Below are 27,547 nucleotides of genomic sequence, written 5' to 3'. Positions count from 1 at the left end.
TAAGATATGTTCATTCTACTGACGGTAATGAAAATCTGAAGTCTGATAATTAAAGTTTATTTTGTGTAAGATGTCGTAAGACCCATATTGTCCAGATTTCTTTTCCTTTCTTCACTTTCCTACCACTTTACTAAATGCTCCTCAACTACATCTCCAAACACTCAGCACATGAACACAAACACAGTCTCTTCCTCCTCTTAAAACCACCTTTCTAGAGGCTGGGGATGAGTTTGACAAGATCACGCCATGGAAAAGGCATCAGCATATAACCACACTTGGTTTTTGCCTCACAGTGTTGACCATTTCACTTGTAGACTATAAAGACTTAAAACACGGAATACCACACCCCTCCTGGAGTTGAGCTCTTCAGTAGATTGGGATTCCTGGCTCAGGAATTTTGCTATCCCTATGAAGTTCTGTGATGAGCCAAAAAAGTAATGAGAAGAACTTTGAATTCCCTCCTGGGTCACGCTAAATGAGGATAGCAGAGCAAAGGCAATTTTTGGGATGCAAGACAAACCCAGAAACCTGTGGCTGTGGTAAAATCCCTCCTAAACCCAAATGATTACTAAAATTATGTCCGCTAATCTTGAAGGAAAGGGTAAAGGAATAAAACAACATATATATTTGTTGTCACCATACATATCTCCTCAAATATTCTACATTTTTGCACTAATATGTTATCATTTTATGCTATTCTAGAAGTATTTGCCAGTGTGGCAGTACCTGGATATCTATGTTTGCTACTAAAGAGAGAAACTGTCATTTCCTTTTAAAATAGAGGTAAGTCCCAGCTGGGATGCAACAGCTACTTTGAAATTAGTCCCATAAAGGACTTTTACAACTTACGTGAAGAAACACATTCTGCCCCCACCTCTCCCTCCCCCATAAATTAACTAGCAAAATCCATAGCAACATACTGAAGAATTATAGGTAAGAAGGATAAAGGATGTCAGCTCATTCTAGTCCAGAATTTCTTTAGGAAAAGTGTATACATTGTTTTAACAGGTCCATACTTCTAAATTATTACAAACTTTATTGTTCCTGGTTACCTGGCCCAAAAGCAATAAAGTCACTCTTCAGGGTAGGGACAGTGTCTGGAGTCTGGCTGCCTGAAGCAGGAAAACCGGGATGTTACACACATGTTTGCTAAAATTCTCAGAGTCTTACTAAAACATGTTAGAATGTAAGGTTTTGATTTTTACAACAAATGAGAGGAACTCTTTGTTTTTGGCCCATGGATATTTCCCACTGCCCACTGAAATGTCTGGCACACAATAGTTGCTTGATGAATATTTATGAAATAAATGACTGGAAGAACACATTCTCTGGTAAATTGATTAAATAGGATATCAGGATTAATTTATAGTTACTCAGTTTCCCAACAGATTGTGAACAACTTTAGAACACATCAGCTTCATCCTTTTCATTTTAAATATGGGGAATTTGATGCCCAGAAAAGTGCAGTGTCAGCTACTTATCCTCAAAGGGACCAATATCAACATGGTCCTGAGGGATCTGGAGATGTTATTCCAGAGAACCTGACCTACATGCCCCAAGTGTACAAAGTATGAGCCAGATACAGCACTGGTGAAGAATTTTACTCCAGATTATATCACATGTTTCAGAATGGTTAAAATCCAGTTCTCTTGATGCTCAGGTCAGTTAATTTCTTTTAGTGTCGATTGTGGTCCGGTTTTGCAATACGAAATTCCTCTTGAAAAAAAATACATTGGTCGCCCCTTACCTGTGGGGGATGCATTCCAAGCCTCCCAGTGAATACCTGAAAAAGTGGACAGGACTGAATCCTGTATATTCTGTGTTTTTTTTTCCTATTCATACATATTTATGGTAAAATTTAATTTATAAAATAGGCACAGTAAGAGATTAACAACAATAACAATAAAATAGAGTAATTATAGCACTAACTGTAATAGAAGTTATGTAAATGTAGTTTCTCTCTCTCTCTCTTTCTCTCTCTCTCTCTCAGAATATTTTATTATACTATATTCAGCCTTCTTCTTCTTGGGATCATGAGGGATGATAAAATGCCTGCATGATGAGGTGGAATCAAGTGGATGACACAGGTATTGGGATACAACATTAGGCTACTGCTGACCTTCTGACAACGCTCAGAAGGAGGATCTCTGCTTCTGCAATCTGCTTGACTGCGGGAAACTGAAATCATGAAGAGCAAAACTGTGGAGGAGGGGGGATTATAGTAACTCACAACGCTCTTCTGTTCTTCCTCCCACTTAGACTATAAATCCAGGATCATTTGGACCTGAGGTTTCCTTAGGCTGTAAGCAGCATACTTTCCTATGGCTGCCTGTATTTGCTCCCTTACCACCCGCCCCTCCCCCAGTCCTTTCCCAGACCACACTTCCAGTACCAGTTCTTACTGGAGCTAGCAACTCAGTCAACAAGCATTTAATGAGAATCTGGTCACATGTGCACTAATTTGCAGTGTTCACAATCCTTCCTGTTCACACATTGGAGTCTGGGCAAGTTGGGTGAGGAAGTTTATAAAAGGCCAGGAAACTCCAGACCATACTTTCAACTAAAACAAATATGTTGTATTTCTAGGATTAGGTTTTGTTACCTCTTGGAAGAACAGCAAGAATTTAAGAGAGTCATTTCTGCCAGTCTTAATAGTCAACTTGCCTTATCCTGTAATTCCAGATTTCAAACATCAATACAGTCCCTGGTACATTCTTCTGCTAAAAAGAAAGTAACTTCAATGATTTTTCAAAGCTGTATTTAAGATATACCTTTAAATCTAAGCAGTTTGGGGGAAAAGAGAAAGATGCTTTGCTTACTAACCAAGTATTTTATATCAAATGAAAATTTGGGAAGGTGTTCTTTTAGTTAGTAGGTATGACCTGTTTTTCTCCTGAATGTGGAAAACGGGCTGTACCACACAGTACAAAAGTTTCAAATTTGACATTTTACTTTTCTAAGTACTTAGCAAATGAATATGTAACAGAATGTTTAATCCATAAAAAAGAATAATTTTCTAAATATTTCAAAATAGGTAAATAGATTCTAGGAAAAGAAGTTAAAAATAATGTGGAACTGTGCCAATTTGCCAGTTTAATAGACATGAACAAGATACAACTCATTTATAAAAACTCGCTGTTTTTATCCTAATAGCACAAAGAATAAAAAGAAAAAGAAAAGAGATAGCTTCCACTTGTTTCTGAAGATTGCAGGTAATATATATGTGGGAAGAATAAAAATCCTATAGACTGATAAATAGAAGGCTTAGGACTGGGATGCCTGGGTGGTTCAGTCTGTTAAGCATCTATCTGATCCTTGATCTTGGCTTAGTTCATGATCTCACTGTTTGGGAGATCGAGTCCTGTATTGTGCTGTCTGCTGTCAGCACAGAACCTGCTTCAGGTCCTCTGTCACCCCCCCACCCCCCACCGGCCCTCTCTGTCCTTCCCCTGCTCATGCTCTCTCTCTCTCAAAAATTAATAAACATTAAAAAAAATCTCAGGGCTAAAGACCACTTAAAGCTAACCATAATCCAGGGCTGTCTCCAAATAGAACAATAGCTCAAAGGTAGATTCACCCACTTTATATGAAAAATATAAAAAGATTTAGCACTTGAATCTTCTTTATTCCCAAAATAGAGGCAAAGTTTAAAACAATGCTACTGCAACATTGGAGTTTTACTCACATTATTTAAATATATAATTCTATGTTGTGTTCACCTGGGAATGTAAAGGACTATGGAAGAGTTATTAAAGTGAATGACAGCTAAAGGCTTAGTCTATTATACAACAAAGACCAAGAAATCCTTGACCTTGATCTCCTGTCAACAATTCTCCCTCCAGAGAATATAACCTTATGCCATTTGAAAGAATCATGGAGTGATTCCTGACATATATATATATATATATATATATATATGTACATATATATATATATATATATATATGTACATATATATATACATATATATATGTATATATATATGTACATATGTATATACATATATATAAATAAATATATAACTGTATACATTGTTTTGTTAACCTACCCTTGACTCAAGTGTAGGAATTCTGGAATGAAGTATAGGCCACTCCAAACCATTACATATTTGGTATCTTCCTACATGTTTGGTGAGAATATATTAGCACCGAATAATTGAAAATTATAATCCCGGCCCAGCTTCAATAGGGGCTTTAAATTCTTTGGAAAACAGAGTGGTGTAAAATCAACAAATAAACCAAAACATCTTCAAAGGATTTTGTGTGGTGAATATATGTACATACACAGTTGAAGAAGCTGGTGCTCCATACTTCTTGATGACTGAATTTTCTGGTGCTCCTTGAGTGTCTAGGCAAGAGTATAGGTCTTAACCATCACAGTACCAGGTCTTATCCATGTCATTTCATGTGTTTAATGCAAACTTCTTTTTCCACATTGGAAAATTATGTTATAGGAGTGGGCAAGTGTGTGTGTGTGTGTGTGTGTGTGTGTGTGCACGTGTGCAGGTGAGCACACATTCATATGAGGGAGTAAGATGTTATTTTCGAATAAAATAATTGCAGAAATGTAGAAACACAGAAGGCTAATATTGAGGTCTTCCAGGGAGAAGATATCCTCCCTATCAGTGAAAATATCAAGAATGGTGTTGTAGACAGAATAGTCCTTTGAAATATCCTTGAAACCTGTGAATATGTTGCCTTATGTGGCAAAAGTAACTTTGCAGACATGATTAAGATTAGAATCTCGACGTAGGGAGATTATTCCGGATTATTGGGGGGGCCCAACTGAATCACAGGTATTCTTATAAGGGGGATTCAGGAGGATCAAAGTCAGAGAAGGAGATGTGACAATGGTAGCGGACTTAAAAAGATTTGAAGATGCTATATTGCTGACTTCAAAGATGAAAGAAAGAGGTACAAGCCAAGGGATTCAGGGTGCCTCTAGAAGCTGGAAAAGGTAACAAATGGACTCTTCCCTAGAACCTCCAGGAGCATAGTCCTTGATTTTAATGCATTTTCGTCCTTTTTGAGCTTCTGGACTTCAGAACTGGAAGAAAGTAAATTTGTGTGGTTTTAAGCCATTAGGTCTGTAACAATTTGTTACAACAGCATAGGAAAATAGTGCAAATGAACATTATATATTGAGTGAGAGCATCTCTGGAGCTACATAGCTTACATTTGAAACCACATTACTGTGCAACATTGACCAATTTAATTTTAATTTTTATGTATCTCAGTTTCTTCGTCTGTAGAATGGGAATAATGATAGTAACTACTTCATAGGGTTAAAGCAGGAACTAAATGAACTAATATATGTAAAGCACCTAAAATATGAGTTTAGAATGAAAAATCGCTGTGTAAGTATTATTAGTTATTATAATAATTGGAGCGATTGGTATATGTAGTAGTAAGTTGATTCTATGTAGCTGCCACCTGCTCAGTAGGTGAGTGAATTCCTGCTTGGTCCATCTGCAAGATGATTTTCTGTCTACAGAGTATGGAAATACATTGCCTCCTAGTTTATTATTTTCCAGTTTTATTGCAATGGTTCATGGCCTATATCCTGCCACAAAGCAGGGCAAAGTTATTTTAAATCTTCCTGAGGCAAGAGGAGTATATTCAAGATCTCAAAATTAAATCAACAGAGAAAAAGTACAATAAAAGTCAAATTGAAATCAAATATGAAGTCAGAGGCATAGGAGATGTCAACTTTGAGCAGCATTGAAAATATCAGATTTTGTTGCCTGAATGAAGAAGGAAAGTGACAGAGAAGTAGGGAAGGCAAATATTTGAAAATCTATACAAATTTATCCAAATCATGTTTTGTGGTCATGGAATTTCCCTAATCTGCTTTTAGTCCAGAAATCTTCCAGAAATCCAAGAATCTCTTTCCAATAGTCAACTGTTCATCTCTACAAATCTCCTCCCTGTATTCCTTATCTTGCTTGATTAATTGCACTAACATTCCATTCAGAAACTGGGAGATATCATCAACCGCTCCCTCATAACTAATGCCTAACCTGCCAAGTCTCATCAATGCACATGCCAAGCAAATCTCAATTGCCTCTATCTGCACTCCCATGGTTTAAACCATAATAGTTTCTCACCAGCTTCCTAACTGGTCGGTCTGCCTGTATTCTCAACACGTTTGAAAGAATCCTACACACTCTACCTGAGTTATCTTTATAAAAATCAAATTTGTTCACACCGCTCCTCTGGTTAAACTACTTTAACAGATCCACATCAACTGCAGGACTAACCCAACACTTCTTAGCTTTTAATATTAGCACTTCTTAGGATTTTAATATTCCAGCTGTGTCTACTTTTTCATCCTCATGGCTCTCTGTCTGCTAATTCTTAGGTGACTGTACTCTAAATTATCTCTTGATCTTACTCAAACATACAATTCTTTCTCATTATTTTACAGGACTGCATTTACTCTCCCTTTTCCTAAGTGCTCATCATCCATTATACATCTGGCACATTCTTATTCATCTTTCAGACGGTGCTAAATGTTGCCACCTTTGCAAATAGCCTGAGTCTTCCCTTATTGCAAGATGTTTGTAACGTGTATGTTAATAACTGGTATGAATCTTATTTAAGTATGCAAGAACTCAGTGTGCAAGAAATATATATTACTTTTTTGTAACACAATTTAATTTTATTTTCAGCACTCATTTTGTCAATGTAGGAGAAAATTGTTTTAAGTCAGTTCAGGCTCCCTGCCTCTTTCCTGGGGTTGTTTTAAGTTTTAGGTTAAATAATTCCAAGTACTTAGGGGTGGGGAACCACATTTTTAACTCTTCCATCCGTGCATTGCTGCGTGTAATCCTTAGTCATCAGACCATTCAGCTCAACGCTGAAATTCCTACTCTTGTAGTCCTTGCAAATCAGTTTGTTATTGCCTATTAATATAAATTGTTTCCATGACATGTTAAGATCACATAAATTGCTGCAACGTTTTCTATGGTTTCTAGGCCAGAGGTCATAATCCCAAAACTCTAACCATAGACGAGAGGTACATGATCAATCTCTTTATCCATTTCCACAACCCTTCCAACCTTTGTTCTTATAACATCTTCTCCATCTCCCTTCTCTCCTTTTGGGAGAAATCATGGAAAAGGGAATCATTTTCCCTTCACATATTTTTATCTATATCTCAAATCTTCTCCATAACCCTCAAGGCCTTAAGTATCTGAAAACCAAAGCTAAGAAGAAGCTCAAACATTTTCTCCTTTTAAAATTATTTTTGTTTTGGTTGTTGTGCCTATTGTGGTCACTGTGTTTTTGTTTTGACACTCCCCTCCAGGAAGTGATGAAGACAACAAAGTCTTTCTGCTGACTCTGCAAGCAGAAATAATCCAGGTGGGAATAAATCCAGGTGGGAAACACAAAAGGAAACATAATTATCTTTACAATAGTATTCTGCTCAACAGCACAACTAAGATATGAAACAGTGACAAGTGGCAGGGTCCAAATCCACTAATTTCTATCAAAGCTGTTTCAGGACAAATTGTGAAGTGGAAGAAGTTGGTCTTGGGACATCATATCTCTTCCATCATCTCATCAATAAACTCTCCTCTCATTTTGGTTTGCTGGTTTCCTCCCGAATCCACCAAAATATGCTTCCATGAAAGGCTCATTCAGCAGTGATTTACTACTAATTATAAAAGCTTTAATAGTAGTAAATTCACAACAGTTGATTTTTGCATATTATCTCATACACATTACAGAAGTTACATGCATAAGCTAATGTGGGGAGGGGCAGGGAGAGAGTTAAGAAAGAATATGTACTCTGATTCTGAAGGAAAAAACAAATCCTTTCTCTTTTGTCCATGGTGCACAAGGGGCCAGACCAAGAAGCTAGCTATGAAAACAGACATACATGAGATTACACCAGCCACAAATTTCGTTGTCTGCTTGTAGGCAATCAGAAAGCATAATTGCTAGTAATTCTTTTTTTGACCAACTTGTTATCTAGTTGTGCCAGGGGTCACTTTGGGTTCACTTACTCATCATAATTTGGAACAATAATTTTGTGGGTCTTCTCTATATGCCAAGCACCAGCTGCCAGGTTTGATTTACATGGTTACAAAGGATAATATATTTTTTTTATTATTCCCATATGAGTGTTTATGCATAAGGAGTTTTTACACTATCAGGGTACAATGAAACATGCTAAATATATAAAAACATTACTTTTTAACCATACTGGGCATATTAAGCCAAAAATTACCAACTTTCAGAAAAAATAATGTGCCTAAAGATGATTGTAGATAATGCTCAGGCTTAGGAAAAAATGTCACTTTCATAGAAAAGCCAAATTATTATTATTATTATTATTATTATTATTACTATTACTATTATTATTAAATACATATTTCTAGTCCTTTATTACACTTGGTAAATATTAAATATTTTTAAATGGACAATTTCTATACGTAATATGCACCAATGAAACACATATTTGAAAGTTTTAAATTGTCATTCCCAAATTTAGAAGCCAAGGGCAACTTTTTGGTTCATGCATAAGGCCAAGAACAAAACCTTGAAATAGACCCAAACCATCTCAGGGTTTACATATCCTTGTTTTTCCAGCTGTGCATTCTAGAAGAGCCTACAGATATCTAACAGTTTACATTTTACAGATTTCACTGGAAGGGGAAAAGTTGTTTTTCATCACAGAAAACTACTTTTGGTAAATATAAATAGAAATAAAACCAGAAGGTGCACTTCAGTGTTTAAGTTAAAGGGAATATTTTATCTATTTATAAAATTCATTTTTTATTCTCATCTGATCTTGACTTGAATAGCTTCCAATTCCATTTGCCTACTTTGTCTAGGCTTTGTGGTTTCCTTCCTTTAACTTATGGCTAAGGTAGTGCATCTACTGAAAATTTTCAGAACCCCATGTTTTAAGATAATTAAATGTTCTCTTCCTTTGGTTCATTGCTTGTCTACCGTAAGCTTCTTAATTCAAAAGACAAAAACATATCCACACTTAAGAAAGGCATTAACTTGCTCTACTTGCCAACTTTAAGAGAATTTAAATCCCTTTACAAATTAAATTATGAGTAAATTCCATTCATTCAGAAAACTAGTTACCTGTAATAAAAAAAAAAAAAAAAAAAAAGAACCTGATTTATTCCTGGTAGTTTTCCTTCATTTTTTGACACTGACCAACAGGCAGAGATTATATTTGAAACGGAGTGATGAAAGTTATCAAAATACATACACATGCCAGGGCCCTTACTCAGTATAATTTCCAAAATTGTGAAAGTCCATTATCTGAAAGATACTAGGGATATATATAGATAAGTAAATGCCAGATCTAAATTTTCCTAAGAGTTCAAATTAGCATTTTCAAAACCATCTTTAGAGTTTTCTAGATATGCACTTGATTTCACAAAATAGCTAATTTGGATTATAAAACTGGTTATTGCCATTTTTATTTCAGCAAATAATTCAAGAAGAAATTATTTGATTGACTTACACTTTACATATGTATATACCTATATCTATATCTGTATCTATATATAACTATATTTGTATTGTGCCTATATTTATACAGAAAGATAAAGTAGCATTTGGTTATTGTGTGATACAATATTTTGTCCACTAGATGGGTCTCACTTTCATATTTTTCAAAATAAGACACCTATTTTTCTGTATTCATTCCAGTTGACCTCAGAGAGCTACCTGTTGGAGTTAAAAACAATACCCAACCAGTAGTCTTCAAAAGGGCCAAGGTCACAAATCAAATGCCCAAAAAAGAAAAAAAAAATTGAGGAACTGTTCCTACTGTAACTAAGGGTAAACTAAATAACAATTAAAGATAATGTGAAAGCCTGGATCCAATCTTAGATGAGACAAAAAGACAGTAGGACAACAGCTGAAACTGAATGTCTGTATTTTCGTTAATAGTATTATAGTGATACCAATTTCCTGGTTTTGATCATTATATCATGGTTATGTGAGGTTATTATTAATAGAAGTGAGATGACAAATATGAAGGAAGTCTACTATTTTTTTTAATGTATTTTTATTTTGGGGGAGAGCCAAGAGGGGAGGGGCAGACAGAAGGGGACAGAGGATTTGAACCAGGCCCAGAACTGACAGTTTGACAGCAGCGAGCCTGACGTGGGGCTTAAACTCACAAACTGCGAGATCATAACCTGGATCAAAGACAGACTCTCAACTGACTGAGTCACCCAAGCGTCCCGGAACTCTACTGCTTTTGCAAGTTTTTGTAAGTCTATAACTATTTAAAAATAAAAAAGTTTTTAAAAATCAATGTTCCAGAGTTAAAGTGAATAAATTAGAAAAAATAATTATCAGGAGTACTAAGTACTGAAAAGTAAGAAAGACTCAAGAACTGAGATGCTAGAAAATTCTTAGGGTATGTTTTTTAAATCCTGCAGAACATGATCTTTTTTTTTCTATTAATTTAAGGTGTAGCCTTAGTAGGGACCACAAGTGCTGGTTTGGCCCATTGAAACAAAAATAATTAATCAAAGAAAACAAAGTAATATGGGTATGCTTCACATAGACCTTTCATCACATAATTTGATAATACTGTAATTTTTCTTTATATTTTGAATTATTGCTCAGTGTCGATATCTAATTTTTTTCTGTTAGAAAATACATGTAGATAGTATGTTTTCTGAACTTGTAATTACGTGAAAATTAATTATTCTTGCCTTTGTAAGTAAATATCTAAATCAATTTATAATTATCAGTTGAAACATATTTTCCTCAAATTTTTGAAGTTTGTTTTTAGTTACCTAATTTATTTTTTCCTGCCAATAAACTTTTGGAATTCTATCTAGGTCATAGAGATTTAAAATGTTACTAGTATAGGGGCGCCTGGGTGGCGCAGTCGGTTAAGCGTCCGACTTCAGCCAGGTCACGATCTCGCGGTCTGTGAGTTCGAGCCCCGTGTCAGGCTCTGGGCTGATGGCTCAGAGCCTGGAGCCTGTTTCCGATTCTGTGTCTCCCTCTCTCTCTGCCCCTCCCCCGTTCATGCTCTGTCTCTCTCTGTCCCAAAAATAAATAAACGTTGAAAAAAAAAAAAAATTCTTAATAAAAAAAAAAATAAAAAAAATAAAAAATAAAATAAAATGTTACTAGTATATATCTAGTATATGTCTCTTCTTACTATTGTTATTATATTATTATTATTATTATTATTGTTACTTGGGACATATTAATAATGAATACTTTTAATCTCTAGATACATGCTTTTATTTATCATAGTGAAGTTTCATTCCATAAACACTATGGTTGCTCATGTTTTGTTTGTCCTGGTTTATTCTTTAGAAACATTTATATGTTGGATCTATGTTCTCTATTCTTCAGATCTAGTAATACATGACCCCTCCTTACTTTCTTCCTTCCTTCTTTTTTTCTTTCTTTCTTTCTGTCCTTTCCTCCTTTGTCTATCCTCCCCAACCTTTGCTATTCTAGTTTCTAAATTCTAGAAGATTTTATAATTTTTTCTTTATTAATGATTTGGATTGTTTACATTCTTTGAATATCTAATGCATAAAGTATATTTTGATTTGGCTATTGATATTTTGACTACTGTGTTACTTTTCAACTTTGCTCAGGCACATCACAATTGTTTGTCCCTAAAGAATATCATAATAGCTTCTGACATTTGCCAAAGTTATGTATCTCCTATCTTGCTTTAACCTTCATTAGTAATATTTTCTAAATTCTTTTGAAAACTGCAACTACTTGAATGCAACATAGATACTTTAAAGGGGATATTGATAAACTGCAAAGCTATCAGAAATTAGTAAAGATGGACAGAACTTCCAAACTATGCCACGTAAGAATGAATAAAAGCACGAAAGCTTAAGAATAAAAGACTCTGTTCAGACTATGTTGCTGCATACATGGATATACCCAGGTGAGAAAAATTGTATAGCACATATATATGCATAATGAGTACAACTAAAACTGGGGCAATCTAAATTAAATCAATAGATGGTTATCACTGCCAATATTTTGATTGTAATATTATACTGTAGTTTTGCAAAATATTACCATTGGGGGAAACTGGGAAAAATATACAAAGAATATCTCATTTTATTTCATACAATTTCATATGAATCTATAGTTACCTCAATTAAGAAAAAAATGTGAAAGCAAAATAAAGATATTCTCCAATTTTAAAAGAGAGCCAGAGAGCCAGAGAGAGGAGTCTGAAATGAAAAGAAAATAAATCTATTTTGTGTGTTTCCTGGTCAAGAATTTTTTTTCTATAAAAGGCCAGACTGCAAATATTTTAGGCTTTGTGGGCCATAAGTTATCTGTTACTACTCATCTCTGCCTGTGTCACAAAAGCAGCCATTGTGAATAAATATAACGAGCATAGCTGTGTCCCAGTAAAACTGTATTTATAGACACTTAATTTGAATTTAATTGTCCTATGTAATTAAATATTAGTCTTCCTTTGATTTTTCTCAATCATTTAAAAATGTAATATCTATTCTGTGGGGCACCTGGGTGACTCAGTCAGTTAAGCATCCGACTCAGTTTTGGTTCAGGTCATGATCTCAGGGTCTGTGGGATCCGGCCCTGCACAGAACCTACTTGGGATTCTCTCTCTTTCTGCCCCTCCCCTGCTCACACACACACTCTCTCTCTCCCTCAAAATAAAATAAAATAAAATAAAATAAAAAGTAAGTAATACCTACTCTAAAAACTATAAGATGCTGATGAAAGAAAGAGAAGATGATGTAAATAAATGGAAAGATATAGCATGTTCATGAATTGTTAGAATGAATATTCTTAAAATGTTCATACTACTCAAAGTCATCTATAGGTTCAACACAATCCCCATCAAAATACCAATAGTATTCTTCACAGAACTAGAGCAAAAAAATCCCCAAATTTGTATGGAACCACAAAAGACTGAATAGCTAAAGCAATCTTGAGAAAGAGGAATAAAGCTGGAGGTAACACAATCCCATATTTCAAACTAACTACAAAGCTATACTACTGAAAATAATATGTCATAGGCATAGAAATAGACCTATGTATGTATCAATGGAACACAAAAAAGAGTCCAGAAATAAAGCCATATTTATAAGGTCAACTGATCTACAACAAAGGAAGCAAGAATATACAATGAAGAAGAGAAGAGATAGTATCTTCAATAAATGGTGTAGGAAGACTGGACAGCTATATGCAGAAGAATGAAACTGCACCACTTTCTTATATCATACCATACCTAAATAAATAAATAAATAAATAAACAAATAAAAGCACAATGGATTAGCTAAAAGTAAGACCTGAAGTTATAAAACTCTTCAAAGAAAACAAAGGCAATAAACTCATGAACATCGACCATAGCAACATTTTTCTGGATGTGTCTCCTCAGGCAATGGAAACAAAAGAAAAAATAAACTACTGGGACTACATCAAAATAAAAAGGTTTTTGCATAGAGAAAGAAATAACGAAACAAAAAGACAACCTAGTGAATGGTAGAAGATATTTGCAAATTATATATTCAATGAAGGGTTAATTACCCAGAATATATAAAGAACTCATACAACTCAACACCAAAAAAACAAACTGATTTATGGGGCGCCTGGGTGGTGCAGTCGGTTAAGCGTCCGACTTCAGCCAGGTCATGATCTCGCGGTCAGTGAGTTCGAGCCCCGCGTCGGGCTCTGGGCTGATGGTTCAGAGCCTGGAGCCTGTTTCCGATTCTGTGTCTCCCTCTCTCTCTGCCCCTCCCCCATTCATGCTCTGTCTCTCTCTGTCCCAAAAATAAATAAATGTTGAAAAAAAAAAATAAAAAAAAAAAAAAACTGATTTAAAAATGGGCAGAGGACCTGCACATTTTTTTCAAAGAAGACATACAGAAAGCCAACAGGCACATGAAAAGATGTTCAACATCACTAATCATTAGGGAAATGCAAATCAATATCACCTCACACCAGGGGCGCCTGGGTGGCTCGGTTGAGCATCCAACTTCAGCTCAGGTCATGATCTCACAGTTTGTGGGTTTGAGCCCCCCGTCAGGCTCTGTGCTAACAGCTCGAAGCCTGGAGCCTGCTTCGGATTCTCTCTTTCTCTCTCTCTCTCTCTCTCAAAAATAAACATTAACAAAAAAGTACCACCTCACACCTATCAGAATGGCTAGTATCAAAAAGAAAAGAGATAAAAAATAACAAGTTTTGACGAGAATGTGGAGAAGAGGGAACTCTCATGCATTGTTTGTGGGAATGTAAATTGGTGTAGCCATTATAGAAAACAGTATGTAGTTTGCTCAAAAAATTAAAAGTAGAAATACCATATGACCTAGCAATTCCACTTCTAGATATTTACCCAAAGAAAATGAAAACGCTAATTTGAAAAGACATATGTTCCCCTATGTTTATTGCAGCATTATTTACAATACCCAAGATATAAAAGCAACCTGTGTCCATCAATAGATAAATGGATACAGATGGTGTGGTATATATACACAATGGAATATTACTCAGCCATAAAAAAGAATGAATCTTGACATTTGTGACAACATGGATGGATATAGAGAGTATTACATTAAATGAAATAAGTCAGAAAAAACAAATACCATATAATTTCACTTACATGTGGAATATAAAAATAAAACAAACAAATAACAACAAGACAAAAACAGAAACAGACTCATAAATACAAAAAAAAACCCAAAAAACCCCAAAAAACCTAGCAGTTGCCAGAGGAAAGGGTGTGGGAGGGTGGATGGGCAAATAGGTGAAGGGAATTAAAAGAGATACAAATTTCCAGTTATGAAATAAATAAGGGGCACCTAGGTGGTTCATTCAGTTAAGCATGATTTCATGCTTCAAGATTTCACTTTCAAGAGCTGACTCTTGATTTCAGCTCCAGCATGATCTCTCAGTTCATAAGATCAAGCCCCAAGTCAGACTCTGCACTGACAGCACAGAGCCTGCTTGAGATCTCTCTCCCCCTCTCTCTCTGCCCCTCCCCTGTACTCTCTCTCTCTCAAAAATAAATAGAAATAAATTTTTTTAAAGGGAAAGATACAAAATCTATGCTGCCACTTTAAAATACATTTTACAAAAAGCAAAATTATAAAGGAAATTAATAAAAGGAATACACTATTAAAGATAATAGTGGGAATCAATGAAATACAAAATAGATCAGCAACAGTAGCTAAAATCAATAGTCAAAATCAGTTCTTTGATGTGGTTAATAAAATTGTTAAATTCCTAGGAATATTGATCATGAAAAATAAAAAAAGAGAGAAATACACACAGTACCAATATCATGATAAGAGAGAATATCACTACAGATGATATTAATATTTAAAATGTTATAACAACATTGTGCCAATGAAACTGACAGGTGAAATGCATATATTCCTTAAAAATCACAACTTACCAAATTGGAATACAAAAAAGAAAACCAAAGTAGCCTCATATCTGTTGTTGAATTTTTTTAGTCAAGAAAAATACAAAAAATTTCCAGACACAGAGCTTCACTGATGAATTATATAAGGCATTTAAGGAAGATACAATATGGTATTATGCAAAGCTTTTGGGAAATTATAAGAGGAGAGGACACTCTCCTGACAGCATAGAGCCCCCTTGGGATTCTCTCTCTTCTTCTCTCTCTTTCCTCCACTGCTTTCAAACTAAATAAACTTTAAAAATATTATTTTAAAAATTATTAAAAATAAAATAAACAAGTCATGGAGATAAAAAGTACAGCAAAGGGAATATAATTAATAAAATTATAATACCATTGTTTGGTGACAGATGATAACTACATTTACCATGGTAAGCAATTCATAAAGTTTATAATTATTGAATCACTATGTTATACTCCTGAAACTAATATAATATTGTGTGTCAACTATACTTCAATTAAAAATTTTTAAAAATTTCTTTAATTGTGCTAAAAGCAAGGCAAATGAGCATAATTACAGTTCTGCAACATTAAGGAAATAATCAAATTCATTGAAAACTTTTAAAATTGTATGTGGTAAAATACTCAGGCAAGGAGAGAATCATGAAAGCAGCAAGGGAAAAAAAGTCCCTAACATACAAGGGAAGACAGATCAGTTTTGCAGCAGACCTATCCACAGAAACTTGGCAGGCCAGAAAGGAGTGGCGGGATATAGTCAGTGTGCTGAATCAGAAAAATATGCAGCCAAGAACTATCCAGCAAGGCTGTCATTCAAAATAGAAGGAGAGATCAAAAGTTTCCCAAACAAAAATTAAAGGAGTTTGTGACCACTAAACCAGCTCTGCAAGAAATTTAAGGGGGAGCCTCTGAGGGGAGAAAAGATGAAAAAAAAAAAATATATATATATATACACACACACCAAAAGCAACAAAAGATTAGAAAGGACCAGAGAACACAGCCAGAAACTCCAACTCTACAAGCATCATAATGGCAATAAATTCGTATCTTTCAGTACTCATTCTAAACATCAATGGACTCAATGCTCCAATCAAAAGACATAGGGTAAAAGAATGGATAAGAAAACAAGACTTATTTATATGCTGTTTACAAGAGACCCACTTTAGACCTAAAGACACCTACAGATTGAAAATAAGGGGATGGAGAACCATCTACCATGCTAATGATCAACAAAAGAAAGCCGGAGTAGCCATACTTATATCAGACAATCTAGACTTTAAAATAAAGACTGTATCAAGAGATGCAGAGGGCATTATATTATAATCAAGGGGTCTATAAACCAAGAAGACCTAACAATTGTAAACATTTATGTGCCAAATGTGGGAGAACCCAAATATATAAGTCAATTACTCACAAACATCAAGAAACTCATCAATAGTAATACCATAATAGTAGGAGACTTCAACACCCCACTCACAGCAATGGACAGACCTTCTAATAAAAAAAATCAACAAGAAAACAATGGCTTTGAATAACACATTGGACCAGATAGACTTAACAGATATATTCAGAACATTTCATTCTAAAGCAGCAGAATATACATTCTTCTCCAGTGCACATGGAACGTTCTCCAGAATAGACCATATACTGGGACACAAATCAGCCATAAGTAAGTACAAAAAGATCAAGATCATACTATGCATATTTTCAGACCACAATGCTATGAAACTCGAAATCAACCACAAGAACAAGTTTGGAAAGGTAACAAATACTTGGAGAACGAAGAACATCCTACTAAAGAATGAATGGGCTAACCAAAGCAGTTAAAGAAGAAATTAAAAAGTATATGGAAGTAAATGAAATGATAGCACCACAACCCAAAACCTCTGGGATGCAGCAAAGGCGGTCATAAGAGGAAAATATATAACAATCCAGGCCTTCCTAAAGAAGGAAGAAAGATCTCAGATACACAACCTAACTTTACGCCATAAGGAGCTGGAAAAAGAACAGCAAATAAAACCCAAAACCAGCAGAAGATAGGAAATAATAAAGATTAGAGCAGAAATTAATGGTATCGAAATGAAAGAAACAGTATTACAGATCAATGAAACCAGAAGCTAGTTCTTTGAAAGAATTAACAAAAGTGATAAACCACTAGCCAGTTTGATCAAGAAGAAAAAGGAAAGGATCCAAATAAGTAAAATCAAGAATGAAAGAGGAGAAATCACAACCAACACAAGAGAAATAAAAACAATAATAAGAGAATATTATGAATAATTATATGCCAATAAAATGGGCAATCTGGAAGAAATGGACAAATTCCCAGAAACATATACACTACCAAAACTGAAACAGGAAGAAATAGAAAATTTGAACAGACCCATAACCAGTAAGGAAATCAAATTAGTAATAAAAATCTGCCAAAAAGTAAGAGTCCAGGGCCAGATGGCTTTCCAGGGGAATTCTACCCACCATTTAAGGAAGAGTTAACACCTATTCTCTTGAAACTGTTCCAAAAAATAGAAATGGAAGGAAATCTTCCAAACTCTTTCTATGAAGGCAGCATTACCCTGATTCCAAAACCAGACAGAGACCCCACTAAAAAGGAGAACTATAGACCATTTTCCCTGATGAACATGGATGCGAAAATCCTCAACAAGATATTAGCCAACCGGATCCAACAATACATTAAAAACAATTATTCACCACGACCAAGTGGGATTTATACTTGGGATGCAGGGCTGGTTCAATCTCCACAAAACAATTAACGTGATTCATCACATGAATAGAAGAAAGGACAAGAACCATATGATCCTCTCAATAGATGCAGAGAAAGCATTTGACAAAATACAGCATCCTTTCTTGATAAAAACCCTCAAGAAAGTAGGGATAGAAGGATCATACCTTGAGATCATAAAAGCCATATATGAGTGACCCAACACCAATATCATCCTCAATGGGGAAAAACTGAGAGCTTTCCCCCTAAAGTCAGGAACAAGACAGGGATGTCCACCCTCGCCGCTGTTATTCAACATAGTATTGGAAGTCTTAGACTCTGCAATCAGACAACACAAAGAAATAAAAGGCATCCAAATGGGCCAGGAGGAGGTCAACCTTTCACTCTTTGCAGATGACATGATACTGTATATGGAAAACCCAAAAGATTCCACCAAAAAACTGCTAGAACTGATTCATGAATTCAGCAAAGTTGCAGGATATAAAATCAATGCACAGAAATTGGTTGCATTCCTATACACCAACAATGAAGTGACAGAAAGAGAAATCAAGGAATCAATCCCATTTACAGTTGCACCAAAAACCATAAAATACCTAGGAATAAATCTAATCAAAGAGGTAAAAAATCTATACACTGAAAACTATAGAAAGCTTATGAAAGAAATTGAAGAAGACACAAAGAAATGGAAAAAGATTCCATGCTCCTGGATAGGAAGAACAAATACTGTTATAATGTCAATACTACCCAAAGGAATCAACATATTCAAGGCGATCCCTATCAAAGTAACAGCAGCATTCTTCACCGAGCTACAACAAATAATCCTAAAATTTGTATGGAACCAGAAAAGACCCCAAAGAGTGAAAGCAATCTTGAAAAAGAAAACCAAAGCAGGAGGCATCACAATCCCGGACTTCAAGATCTATTACAAAGCTGTAATCATCAAGACAGTATGGTACTGGCACAAGAACAGACACTCAGATCAATGCAGCATAATAGAGAACGCAGAAATGGGCCCACAAACTTATGGCCAACTAAGTTTTGACAAAGCAGGAAAGAATATCCAATGGAATAAAGACAGTCTCTTTAGCAAGTGGTGCTGGGAAAACTGGACAGTGACATGCAGAAGAATGAACCTGGACCACTTTCTTATACCATACACACAAATAAACTCAAAGTGGATGAAAGACTTCAATGTAAGACAGGAAGCCATCAAAATCCTCGAGGAGAAAGCAGGCAAAAACCTCTTTGATCTTGCCCGCAGCAATTTCTTACTCAACATGTCACCAACCAACACATGAAAAAATGCTCAACATCACTCATCATCAGGGAAATACAAATCAAAACCACAATGAGATACCACCTCACACCTGTCAGAATGGCTAACATTAACAACTCAGGCAACAACAGATGTTGGCGAGGATGCGAAGAAAGAGGATCTCTTTTGCATTGTTGGTGGGAATGCAAGCTGGTGCAGCCACTCTGGAAAACAGTATGGAGGTTCCTCAAAAAACTAAAAATAGAACTACCCTATGACCCAGCAATTGCACTACTAGGCATTTATCCAAAGGATACAGGTGTGCTGTTTCGAAGGGACACATGCACCCCCATGTTTATAGCAGCACTATCAAAATTGGCAAAGTATGGAAAGAGCCCAAATGTCCATCGATGGATGAATGGATAAAGAAGAAGTGGTATATATATACAATGGAGTATTACTCGGCACTCAAAAAGAATGAAATCTTGCTATTTGCTACTACATGGATGGAACTGGAGGGTGTTATGCTAAGTGAAATTAGTCAGAGAAAGACAAAAATCATATGACTTTACTCATATGAGGACTTTAAGAGACAAAACAGATGAACATAAGGGAAGGGAAACAAAAATAATATGAAAACAGGGAGGGGGACAAAAGAGACTCATAAATATGGAGAACAAACTGAGGGTTACTAGAGGGGTTGTGGGAGCAGGGATGGGCTAAATGGGTAAGGGGCATTAAGGAATCTACTGAAATCATTGTTTCACTATATACCAACTGATTTGGATGTAAATTTTAAAAAGTGAAAAATAAAGTTAAAAAAGAAAATATGGTTAATATAAAAAAAATAAAATATAACTGTATGCAGTAAATTCTATTTTAATGAAATAATCCATCCTATGTTTAAGATGAGTTTTAAAAATCCTTATTCTAGTGTAGTTACTCTGAAAAAAACAAACAAAAAAAGCTAGGAAGACAATTATCCTAAATTCAAAATCATCAAGAACCCACTGTCATTACCAATAAAAAGTTTAAAATTAAAAATAATAATAATTAATTAAATACAAAAGTAATATCCATTCTTAGCTTGTGGGTCATAGAAAAATAAGCCACAGGGTAGACTTTGGCTCAAGGGCTACAGTTTGCTGCCTCTTGCTGTAGAGAGAGATTTGGCTGAAAACTGGAGATGTTTACAAACAATGGAACTGAAGCTACATGGTCTGCTAAAATGGGTAGAGAGGATCTTCACAAATTAGATGAGAGACTGAAATGTGTAATCCAAGATGACTTCCAATTAGAAGAGACTGATTTTTTGTTCTTTATCTGAAATGGGGTAATTTAAGGTGATGAAAGATTTTTTTTTACTACATATTTAAAAGGAAATTTAAAAAATTTTAGCTCAAAACATTGACTAAATTTTCCAGGGACTTAAAGAACAAGCAATAAACAAACTGCTCTTACATTTCCTGAACCCAAAAGCTACCTCCAAAACCTGAATTATCCTTACTTTCTGATTCATATCTGATATTTAGGAAAGTTCTTCACTAAGTTTATTCAAAGTTTTATAGTGGAAGCCACAGTTTTGCAAAGGAATTACCAAGTATTCAATAATAACTAACTATTCTTTCTGTTACCGTTATTATTTGCAAATTTTTCACAAATAAAAGAAGGCCTAGCCATGTCACACGAAACAAGAGAGAATGAATCAGAGCACCCCCATACTCCACGGAGATATCTATGTATCAATGCAGAAATACTTGATTCCAAATTCTGGAAAGGTTTTTTTTGTTCCTCATTGGTGTGTACCTGAAATTCATTGGTGACAGCCATGTCTCTATTTTAAGGCTTTGGGCTCTGTGTAAATGCCAGGCCTTTGGAAGAAACTCTGGACTGAACTGCATGAGTGGGGGCTGATTCAAGTTTTGTGATACTGAAACTCTCTTTAAAAAAAAAAATAATACACTATTATGAATAAAAATTAGGTACAGGATTTGGGGTTGCTGTGCAACAGAAGTGACCTGATGCTTAAACTTCATGAACTAACTAGTAAATTCACCTCTTTTCCAAAGAGCATTTTTGTTTACTTTTTTAAATTAAAAAAAAAAATTTTAACATTTTTTTATTTTTTGAGAGACAGAGACAGAACATAAACAGGGGAAGGGCAGAGAGAGAGGGAGACACAGAACCCGAAGCAGGCTTCAAGCTCCGAGCTGTCAATGCAGAGCCCGATGCAGTGCATGAACCTGCAAACCACAAGATTATGACCCGAGCCAAAGTCAAATGCTCAACTGACTGAGCCACCCAGGCACCCCTCAAAGAGCATTTTTGAAACAAAAGATGGAAAAACAGAGTTTTTGTGAATAATGAGATTTTCAGCATAACATGTTGAGCAGAAAACACTGGCAATTGGGGGAGGGGGTGGTGTTATCAATGACAAACCTCACTCAGAGTTTATTATTTTACCCCTTTACTTTTAGGGCCTCTTCATTATTGGTGCCATAAAGAAAGAAAATGATGCTCTTCAGTTGCCTGTCAACTTAGCATTTCTAGCCCCAACAATTAAGGACGAAAAAAATCAAATAACCCAATGAAATACGTCTTGAAAATAAATAAACGTAGATTTTCAGTAAATAAAGACTATGCTGAGATAGGAAACAGTGATTGTATTCGTGAAAACATCTTTTAGAAAAGTACCATCTTATTCTAAAGATGATCAAGTCTTTAGTACCTAGGAAAGTGTAGATCTTTAAACCATCAGCCTTGTGTTCACTAAGGCAGTTCTGGTTTTCATGCCACTTGCCATTAAGCACACACACTGAAGCATGTAATTATAGCAGCATGCTGAGAATTGAACTGCTGCTACATAAGCATATGTCTTTTCCTAAATGCCCCCTGAGCAAGAGCTGATCGATGAGCATATCTTTGCAGTTCATGCCAGCATTTTTCAGTTAGGTCAATCAGATGTAACCGAATCTTTTAAGTCTTTGGCTGAATACTGTCATTTTTATCTATGCAGTCATATAGAGAAAAGTTATATTTATATTTTGCTTAACAGAATTTCATGAGATTCATAGAAGTTGCAGGAAATTTTGGGTGCAGCCTGGCCCAGGCCCCATGCATGTGAATGTATGGTTATCTATAGCATCAAAAGCAAAGCAATTCTCTATTAGCGGTTTTCAAGTGGGAGATAGCTACAGTTGTGAGCCAAATTTGGGGTCATTTTTCAAAAATAAAAATGGACAAAATGTATGATTAACACTTAAAAATTATGGCAGATTCAAGAGTGGCTACAATGCATCAGTTTCACAGGCTTGCATGGGTTGCATCTTCAGCCAGAGAAAAGGGGTGGTGTTATATACTAACTGAGCCAAGATTGTGCATAACTCATAATATTGGTGAAATCTTTAAATAGGGGCGTTAATTATTGACATAATCATTAACTGCTCTTAGAATGACTCACCTAAAACAACTCTGGCACGATTTCATATGTCTAACACTCCACAGCATATGACACATAGGAATTTCATCCACTGTGTCTACTGCATTGCAGGAAGTATGAGAACCACAGGCTTCAGAAATCTGAGGGCTAAGCCTCACCAATGCGTGCAAATCCATAAATGCTCCAGGGATTGCTTACAGACAGAATAAACTCTGTCTCACACATATATCTCACAAATGTTTACAACATTTCAGTATGTAAGTGCTGTTTTCATTTCAGAGTTTCTGAATTCATGATACATTTTTGACCTTCTGCGTTTTTACAAGTAATGGACACTAAACACACAATTACCATCCATGAAAGTTGGTGAAATATTTTGAGGTTTAAAAAAAAAAAGTCAGGTAGCTGAAAGTACTAGAAATCTTCAAAGGTATAATTGGTAACTAGGTGATAATATCTTCCTCCCCAGAACTCTTTTCCCAGAATTCTGGGCAGCAGAACTGAACTTCATAAAGCAGGTGCCCTTGGTACAAGTGCAGCGATGGGACCTATATTCCACTCAAGATTGTGTTTTCTCTTCCTTCTATACCAGTAGAATCATTCTCTTTTACTTGGCTAATGGAATTACTTTTCCCCAATATGATTTATGAACCAAATCTTTGCCTAAAAAAAAAAAAAAATGTGTGTTTCTACCCTAAATCTAAGTGCTCAAAGTAGGTCCTTTTAACCTGAATAATCCCTCAGTGGCAACTAACTCATGTTAATGTTCTTTGATTAAAAACAAGTGTGATTTTGGGGTGCCTGGGTGGCTCAGTCGGTTAAGCGGCCGACTTCGGCTCAGGTCATGATCTCGCGGTCCGTGAGTTCGAGCCCCGTGTCGGGCTCTGTGCTGACAGCTCAGAGCCTGGAGCCTGTTTCAGATTCTGTGTCTCCATCTCTCTCTGACCCTCCCCTATTCATGCTCTGTCTCTCTCTCTGTCTCAAACATAAATAAACGTTAAAAAAAAAACTAAAAAAAAAATAAAAACAAGTGTGATTTATATAGATGAATTGGATAAAGAAAATGTGGTATATATATACAATGGAGTATTACTTGGCAATCAAAAAGAATGAAATCTTGCCATTTGCAACTATGTGGATGGAACTGGAGGGTATTATGCTAAGTGAAATTAGAGAAAGACAAAAATCATATGACTTCACTCATATGAGGACTTTAAGAGACAAAACAGATGAACATAACAGAAGGGAAACAAAACTAATATAAAAACAGGGAGGGGCACAAAACAGAAGAGACTCATAAATATGGAGAACAAACTGAGGGTTGCTGGAGGGGTTGTGGGAGGGGGGATGGACTAAATGGGTAAGGGGCACCAAGGAATCTACTCCTGAAATCATTGTTGCACTATATGCTAACTAATTTGGATGTTAATTTTAAAAAATAAAAAATAAGGTTAAAAAAAAACAATTGTGATTTATAGAGTGGAGGTAATAGCTCCATTTAAGATCCTACTATTATTAACAACACAGCAGGAGAGCTCTCAAAACAACAGCTTTTCAGCAGATAATATTATGAAGCAACCATTATATATAGCTCCATCCCATCACTGTTTTACACTGAATAATTTTGACATATAACATTGAGTGAATTTAAGATGTACATGTCACTTTGATACATTTATACATTGCAATATGATTACTGATACAGCAATATTTATCTAATTGTGGTACAATATTCATGTCTACGTTTATTATACCATGCATTAGGTTTCTATGGCTTATTTACTACTTGTTACAAATTTGTAGCCTTAAACACCATCACTCTTATCCCCCCTACCACATCCCCAGGTAACCACAATTTTACTCTGCTTTTTTACAGGTTTAACTCTTTTAGATTCCACATATAAGTGATGTCATACAGTATTTGTTTTTCTCTCATTTATCTCTCAGCATAATGTGCTCAAATCCATCCATGGTGCTGCAAATGGGAGATTATTAGCCCATCATCTTTGAAAATGCCTAAAAAAACAGTATTTCATTAATGTGTAGGCTGCATACATATCTGAGTAAATTTCATGAACCACTTACATATAGACTTTTCTTTTTAAGAAATCACATTGTACACATTTTTACTACAGCCCTGTTTGGAAAGACTTATATAAGACACTGTGTCTCACATAGCATTAATATATTATAAATGAGAAATTCAACCATTTTGTGTTTCATTAAAAAAATTTCTTTTGTCTCACATAGATACTTAATAAAACTTTTTAAAACATTTTTTACATAATCAATTATTTGCAGCTTAATCCTAAAACCTTAACATTTAAAGGAGGAGTATCTTTATGTCTACTATTAAAATTCAGTGATATTTGACAGAAAAGTAAATGACATTTGTGGAAGGGAAGCAAATGTCCTTCACCTTTTTAAAAGCATGAGATATGTGACACATAATTGAAATGATTATATTCCAGAAAGGAAAACAAATTATTTTATCTTTCTGCCTATCTGTGCAAACATTCAATAAAGAAACGTTGAGTCATGAGTATAGTGCTACCTTGAAACACCATGGAGAGCTGTTTTTGAAAATCTATTCTTTAGGCCTACATCAGTAAGTCACTGAAATTATGAGTAATATTTTCACCAAATAGATATTCAGAGCTCACCCGTAAGGCTTGTCCAGAGGGTAGGAATGAATATTTGAATATAAGAACACAACAGATCCTTTGGAGTCATTTGGTAGAACCTTCTCATTTTATTGACTAGGAAACCTCACAACAGAGAGGTGATTTGTCCAAGATCACACAAAAATCATAACAAATTTGGCCTTTCACTAACACATTGCTGCTTCTACTCTACCACCACTCCTTCCCTTTAGCCTGGGTTTAAATAAAGATGTAGAGGTTGTGGACCACAGTTTTAGTTGGTCTAATACTGTTAGTATTTTTGTTTCTTCCAATTCTGCTGTGAGTAAAAAATTACACATACTCCAGTTTTTGACTGAGTCAAACAAAATTTTGGCAATGTCTCTCTCCTTTTCCCAAGTCTTTTTATTATATGCTGTAGTGGTAAAGCCTGAGTTGGCAATAGTTAAGTGAGGACCCTGAATAAAAGATTGGCTCTTTGACTCCTCTCAATCAGCTGAGAGGACTAGATAAAAATATCTCCAGGGATGCTCCAAATAGAATAAGATGCAAGGCTCTTTCAGACCATTGAGAAAGGTACGATATTCCAGGACTCTGAGGCTGTTTACCTTTGCTCCAGTACTCTAGATAGATATGACAGGAGGAAATACAATAGTAAAAACAGAGACAGAAGGAATTGAGATGACTTCCCTGAGCCCAAGAAGGCATGTGCTGTTCTTATTCTAAATGCAAAGCTGTAAATCAACCTTTTCAAGACCAATGCTGTTTGAATTGATATTCACTGAAAGTGACCCAAGAGTTTCAGAAATATTACAACCACAAGGTTGCTAAGCATCCCTCTAATGTACACAAGGCAAGAATAAAGACTTTTAACACAAGCCAAGACTATTCAAATAGAAGGATCTCAAATGATCCTGAAAGCAACGTGACCTGAATGCTTCCAGACCCTAATAGGAATGGGTTCTGCCATTGTTGGCTTACAAATCAAAATGTTATGCAATGGTCTCTTCAAATTCAAAAACAATTCCACTTCATTTTCCCCTAGTTCCATTCATAAATACACTCTATTTTGCATTTATAGCATTATTACATACATAAAGTTAGATAACTGAAGGCAAATGTTCTTACATAAAGAGGAAGGTTAATAAATAGTAAGATACTGCAATTTAAGAAATATTCAATTTTTATTATACCAAAATATATTGCTGTATCATTCTTAAGTTAAACTTGTGTTTACTGTGCTATATTAAGTGCCACAGGGCAAAGCAGACATTTCACTAGCAAAGTGTAAATGAAGCAAACTTATTTGGTCAAATATTTTTAAAATGCAGCTTTTTGTCTGTTTTTTTAATAAGCATTTCATTTTTATAAGTATTTCACATATCTCCATATGTGAATGTTTATATATTTAAAATGAAGGCACAGAAAAAGGTAGGTATCTTTAATTTCAAAAGGGAAAAAATTCAAATGAAAGTGTTATCACTTATTTTAAGCCAAATCTTCACCATGACCCCTGGATATCCTAAGCTTTAACGAAATATTTTTTCAAGACTTTAAAATGTCTAAAGAGAAATTGAGAAGTCACAGTTTCCATCTAACAACTTTTCACTCTCACCAATCACTCCACTGAATTTATGCTAAAAAATCACCAATTAACCACAATTTTGTCAAATCTAATGGACCCTCTTAGCGACTCACTGTAAAAACAACATCCATGAACTTTCCACATAGTTGGTTTCTCCTTCCTAGAAACTCTCTTACCTTGGCTTCTGTGACACTAAATCCTCCTGGATGTTCTCTTTTCTTCATTGGCCACTATTTCAAAATTTTCCTGCTTCTGTTCTGTGCAACATTTTAATGTTGGAGTGAGTCAGGACTCATTTTTATGCCCTCTTCAGTTATCACTGTACAGTCTTGTCTCAGGTTAACTGGCAGCCTTCAATGTCATATTAACATGTCATTTTAACATGGGAGAGTCCCCACAATCCCATCCCATAGACATTTTGGTGGGAAGGGAATGTAATAAAACTGAGTAGAGAGACAAGAGAACTTATTAAATCCATAATGCAGGAGGCTGAAGAAAC

At 35.3% G+C, this 27,547-nt stretch overlaps 1 protein-coding gene and 1 long non-coding RNA gene across 3 annotated transcripts in view; both read right to left on the bottom strand.

Annotated features, from left to right (window-relative positions):
- VGLL3 (vestigial like family member 3) overlaps positions 1-27,547 on the bottom strand; it is a 147,979-nt gene that overhangs the window by 80,609 nt on the left and 39,823 nt on the right. The gene's annotated exons all lie outside the window — the stretch shown is intronic.
- Positions 1,583-27,547, bottom strand: LOC147577512 (uncharacterized). 2 transcript variants are annotated; one of them, XR_015240367.1, is made up of 4 exons: positions 27,225-27,547; positions 7,794-7,866; positions 2,665-2,720; positions 1,583-1,783 (listed from the first exon to the last, which is right to left on the bottom strand). It is a non-coding gene; the product is annotated as an uncharacterized LOC147577512 (long non-coding RNA). The 2 variants fall into 2 exon arrangements; XR_015240366.1 differs by lacking the exon at positions 7,794-7,866.

This window comes from Puma concolor, chromosome C2, assembly GCF_028749965.1.
Source record: "Puma concolor isolate L17-30 chromosome C2, mPumCon1.1.hap2, whole genome shotgun sequence".
Taxonomy (NCBI): domain Eukaryota; kingdom Metazoa; phylum Chordata; class Mammalia; order Carnivora; family Felidae; genus Puma; species Puma concolor.
Note: the sequence above shows the minus strand (reverse complement) of the source record. Positions and strands in the feature narration are given on the sequence as shown.